This window comes from Malurus melanocephalus, unplaced genomic scaffold, assembly GCF_030028575.1.
Source record: "Malurus melanocephalus ecotype Western Australia unplaced genomic scaffold, MMel_1.1 scaffold_123, whole genome shotgun sequence".
Lineage (NCBI taxonomy): Eukaryota > Metazoa > Chordata > Aves > Passeriformes > Maluridae > Malurus > Malurus melanocephalus.
In genome coordinates, this window is record NW_026623355.1 from 290,930 (window position 1) to 296,908 (window position 5,979).

Genomic DNA, 5,979 nt, shown 5'->3' on the forward strand with positions numbered 1-5,979 from the left:
CAGAGAACAGCTTTCCCATTGTCTTGGTTACTTGGCTCCCCTGCTGCTGAGCCTCCAAGTCCTTTCCATTCAGCTTCAGTGGGACAGCACTCTCTGGGACAAGAATGCTTCCCGTTCAGTCCTCTTCCCTATTTTTTCTCTTTTTATTACTCCTTCTGCAGGGCCTTTACCCATTTTAAGAAACTCTGACATCTGTTTAAAACTCCAGCTGTTCAGGCTAACCCTGCTGACTCTGATGCTATAAGCACACTTGCTAATTCATAACTCCACCTTCGAGAGAAAGGTAACAGCTTAGCCACAGGTTAGGCTAAGGGTGCTACCTGCTCCAATTTCCTAAGAGAAGATAACATCTGGACTGCTCCCAGCCAGATGTGTGTTCCCCCAGTCTGAGGGGTGACAACCTCCTAGAGGAACAGCAGCAAGTGAATTAGAGCAATCATGTCTCCAGGTGGAAAAGAAGTCAATAGAAGACACATGAAAATGTAATGAAAAGTGTCCAGGCAGGCATACAAAACAAGTATTCCAGCCTATATTCTCTAATCAAACAAACATCAGGAACAAATACTTGCTTGTTTTATATCAGGCCAAACAATTTCTACAGTTGTTCTTGCTAGGTGCATATCACAGTTAAATGATGCAGTGCAAGAACTTAACTTCTTATATCCATCTAGTTCTTGAAATCAAATATGATATGAAGCATTTCCCAATGCAAACCTTTTTCCTCATGAATTGATCCTCCTTGGATCTAACCAACAGGCAGATTGGATTTTTTCCAATCAATATTTCTGACATTGTTGTATTCTCCAAAGAATCTCAAAATAAAGTTAAGTTCCATTAAGTTTCAGAAATCAGTTTTGGAGACAAGAACAAGTTTTCACATGTTCTAAAAGTTGATGTTGGCATTCAAGCAGCATTTATACACCTCAAGGGATTTCAATCACTAAAATATTATGTGGAAACATTGAGGATCACTGTCACTCCTGATTTCCTAACAGGAAAATTATACATTTGCTTAACAGATACCAATATTCAGAAGGAAGCTGTGGTTTATATTACAAGTGGGTGTGAGCTGGGACCAGTCAGCATACACAACCAAGCAGGTTTTCAAATCTCTGCCAAGTATCCTGCAGGTCAATCAAGACAACCACAAACATACCCAACCCTATTTGGAAAATATATGTGCATAGACACCATCTAGAGGTTTCAGTTCTCTCCCTGCAGATTTTCTATCCCTGTTTTACCTATGACTTTTTTAATCTGTAGTCCTGAAAGTTTTTTGTGAAGCATCAAATATTTTCTGCTTTGTGACAACAGATACTGACAATATCCTTTCATCATGCTACCAATTAACAGCTTCTATTAATTTCAGGACTGTAAGACAGGTCCTGTATTGCAGATTAGTCTTCATATCCCTTACTCCAATACTCAGAGGAGCACTCAGAGGAGTGAAAGAGAACTTGTCAGAGTCATCCACTGGTGTTTCAAGATTAAGTTATTGACCCTTTTTGCTAGGTCTAGGAAGCTCAGCAGACCCCGAGCATCTCTACAGCAACCCAAAGTCAGATCCTCTGACTGAAGTCAGCAGAAGGAACAGAAAAAGCAAAGGGTGAACATTCTGGAGTAGCCTGTAGAAAAACTCAAGGAAATTTGACAGATGAGCCCAGAATGCAGTGAACAGCAGATTTTTTTCAGAAACTGGCAGGGATTTTCAAGTACTTCTTGGGGTGGTAGAACACACATGTATAACATGCACATATACACAAGCTTGTAGCATAATGCCTATGATGTTCATTGCTGGAAAGCAGCCCATGAGGAAATGCAGCTTCAGTATAAAGCTTTTTTAGAAGTGGTTCATACAAAACTAAATAGTACATTTTATGGTATAACCACTCAAGTTGAAAGTTTTGACATGGTACTTTGTTCACAAAAACTAACAAGACATGTTTTTAGCAAAAATATTTACATAGGCAGAATAATTTTCCAAGAGGAAAATGTTTATCCACATTTAAAGAAAGAAGAAAGGCTGCGTAAGTTGACAAATAGCAGAAAAGCACTAAATGATTGGGTCACCTATTAATCAAACAAACATTTAGATACCCATGACTGTTTAATCATGAAGAAATATCACAGATGGTGTACTCAACAAGGAGGACTTTTTTAATTAAAAAAAAAAAAAAAAAAGTTTGCAGCTCTAAGGAGCCTTATTCTAATACCAGCCCAGCTCTATCCCTGGAAACACCAAGAGTTCCTTCAGTACATGTGCCTTCCCCACATTTAACAGACAACCTGCTGTCCACTCTGCTTACCAGAATCAAATTCCCAACTGTACAAGGTCCCAGTAGCATGACAACAAGAAGCAGGGGAAATGGATCCAGAAACACTTTCTGTCACAGAAGACTGCAATAGTCTGCCCTGGGTAGTGCTGGGACTTTCAACACACCCCTATAGAAGGCTGCTTTGGAGTAAAGAGAAGCATACAGCAATGCATTTTGGTGCCCTGAATAACCTGAGATCACTGCAAATGTTTAAAAAAGCCACCTGCATGGATGACACACATGCCCTCAGGCACAACAGGCAGATCTTCTCTCCCACCACTGAGCTGTGTTGAAAAATAAGTAGAGGAAAAAACTATATTTAAACTGATCTCCGCAGCAAGCTTGCACAATGTTGTAGCAACAATCCCTCATACAAATCCAAAGGTTTTATTAGTTCACAGAGGAACAGTCAGAAGATAACAGTAAAAGCTGCTACCTGAAAATCAAGTCACTGAGTATATTAAGCACACAAAAGGAAGAAGTCTCCACAAGCCTCCGTGGCAGCATTTTGTATGGTGGGTTGAATAAAACTTGGATGCTGCTACCCGCAAAAACATTGTAACAGCTTTGAAGAAAGGTGGGTTTGTTTTGGATTTTTATTTAATTTAAATAATTTTACTAACCTGGTATCCAGATAGCTGCTGATCAGAGCATTATCATTCTGCTCCTATTCAGACACCATGGCAGTTTTACTAATTAAAACCTACAAATGAAGGGATAATGACAGCCTACAGAAGCATGAAACAATTAGCCTTCCCTGCTAACRCACTCCTCCTCAATGAAATACAGTAGTACTTAAAGTCATCCCTGCTGTTCTAATCCTTGGCAAGCTACATTCATTTAGAAAAGTGGATYATTAAAGTATCGCCCCCAAACAATCTGGTAACAGTTTGTGCCATTAACTAAAGAGTTGAGGTTACTTCGACAAACTCTTGATGGAGAGCAGCTCCACAAGAGCAAGGACAGGTAATGAAGAGTCCCAGATTCTGACACTTGATTTAAAACATTTGAACTCCATTTGCTGGACAACAGCTTAAAGCCACCAGTAGGCTTTTATATCCAGTGAGCYCATCACTGCAGATGTGATTTCATGCAATCCAAGCTGACACACTTAGTATAAAAGGAATAATAAAAACAAAATCACAAGCGTTTAAAAGCTGTGGTCCAGAGTGTTAATATGATACCATGAGTACAACTAGAAGAGGTTTTGTTTCTGGCTGCTGCTGTTCTCCATCTGTGACAGAGCTCCCAGGCTAAATACACATATGGTTGTTTCCTAACCCAGTTCTGTCAAGTGATGCTGGTTAGCCAGACAGAGATATGTAAACAAAGCTGCTGGCAGCAGCTCTGAATGGTATCGCTCCTAAACAAGCCCACTTATTCCTAGGTCTGCCAGTTTTAAACTCCTGTAACTTAATTGTGCTTCAATAAGAGCAATAACCGAGGTTAGRAAAAAGACTCACTTGTTTTTGATCATGGTCATTATGGAGAATTTGATCCATCACAAAGAGAACAAGTGAGACCTTTTTCTAATCTTGATTACTGCTCAGATTGGTAATTTTACTTATATACACACAATTCTGCATGTATGCATATATAAATATTAATGCTGTAAGCTGTACATGTATATACTCTTACAACTTGATTAGTGTATAATGAGAAAACCCATACCTAATSCACAGCAGGAAAAGACAAGCAGACAGATGAGGACATGAAGACATTACCCTATATTTCCTTGTGCAGCAAGTGTCAGAATCATACCTTTATCACATAATAAAAACTTTTAACTCAAACCACTCCAGTGGAGAGAATTGTACACACACTGGCCCAACCGGGAGATAATCCAAACTTAGCCACTATTGAACAGACCCATGCTCTCAAGCAGTACCTGTATATCTCAAGACAAGTCCCACAAAGGTGTGAACAAGCAAGTTCACACACCCGCTTTGGTTCAACAGCACAAGGATTTACCATAGGACACAGAGCACAAGAATGCTCTTCCAGTTATTTTGAGTTCAAGGACTTCCTGAGCCAGGTGTGGTTTCTGAGTATTCACTAACTCACGATGAATTTCCTGCCATGGAATTTATCTAGTTTGTTTGAACACAAATAAATTTTCAGTTTCTTTATAATGTTTCGGCTAYGAGTCCCACAATTAAGAATCTTCTCTTTCCACTCTGTTATTTAAAATATTGTTTAAAATATTGTTTAAAAAAAAGTAAAAAGTATAAATGTATTACTACATGTATGGATTTTGGCAGATACTTTTGAGGCTTTAAAGATACTGCTTAAAAGCGATAAAAATGGCATTAGAACTCAAAAAATACTTTTGAGTAAGACTCAACTTCATTTTAAAACTGTTTAGGCTATAGCAATAACTTTCAAATTTGTGTATGGTAGAAGTTTCTACAGGATGTACTAGCAAGTAGTGCMGTTATTAATTATTTCCAAAGTATGTACAGCACATAGTTCACCTAAGATTAGATAAAGGAAAACTTCTCCCTCCCATGAATCCTATTGTTCTCTCTTACAAGTCTGGGACTAGACAGAGAACAAGACCACTGATTTGCTGTCAGAACATGTTGCCAGATATAATTACAAGCTGAACAGAGATATCAAAGACTGACAGATCCTGAATAACTTGCTCTTCCTCCTTTTCATTAGAGTTCACTAAAGCTATTTTAATAGCTTAGAAGGCATCCATTTCATTTACACCATCACCAAAGACWTAAGAGCATTAAGACAAGCCTGAGAGTTTCAGCATTTGTGATAGATGCTGAAGACCAAAACAATGTCTCCCCTCCCTTACATCACCTAAGTTGATTACGGTGTGGAAAATGAAGTTRGACCACTATAAAGCAATTTGACCTTGCAAAACACAAGTGGTAGAAGCTTTTGGCAGCAGGTCAAAGAAACTTGCCTTATTTTCATAAATATTTTCTAGTTAGATTTATGAACCATCGTCCAATCATTACTTACCAGCTCTGTATTGCTTTTCATGGACATGCTTTTAAATGCAGCACTTAGTACAGAGGATMCCCCATTCTTTCCTGATGCCATACTTAATTTTTGAATTAAACTTCAGAACCAGAAGACTACATTTAAGACAGTTCTGATTGCTACTTCAATTGGACCCAAATATTGTTTTGCATCCTGGACAAAGCACAGGAACTCACCTGAAAAGCAGTAAATTTTTTTTAGAATAAAAAAAGTCCAAAACACCAGCTACAAAGAATCACTACATCGCTATTGGAGTATATACAAATTGTCTGTAAATCAAAATTTACTCTGGATGGAAAAGCAATACCTAAATACCAAATCTTACAACAAAGAAAGAAGCCAGCTTGGCTCCAGAAATCTTTCCTTATTCTCTTTAAAAGCACAGTATTTGTAATTGGCACAGAAGTTACAGAATAATGGTTTCCTAAGAGCAGTGAAAACTGCCAGTTAGACAAGAATATAAAAAGGATATTTTGGAACTTGGGGTTGATCAACCTCTAACCAACATGCATGCCCACAGCCCAAGCAGCCAGTGATGAGATTCATGTGGGACCTCATTCAGTGAGAGACACTTAACCTGCAGCAGCCAGACTATTATTTTAAGAAGCAAAACATGTCAGTCAGTGCAGACTATTACTGCTGCTATGTTTTCATGAAATATAGA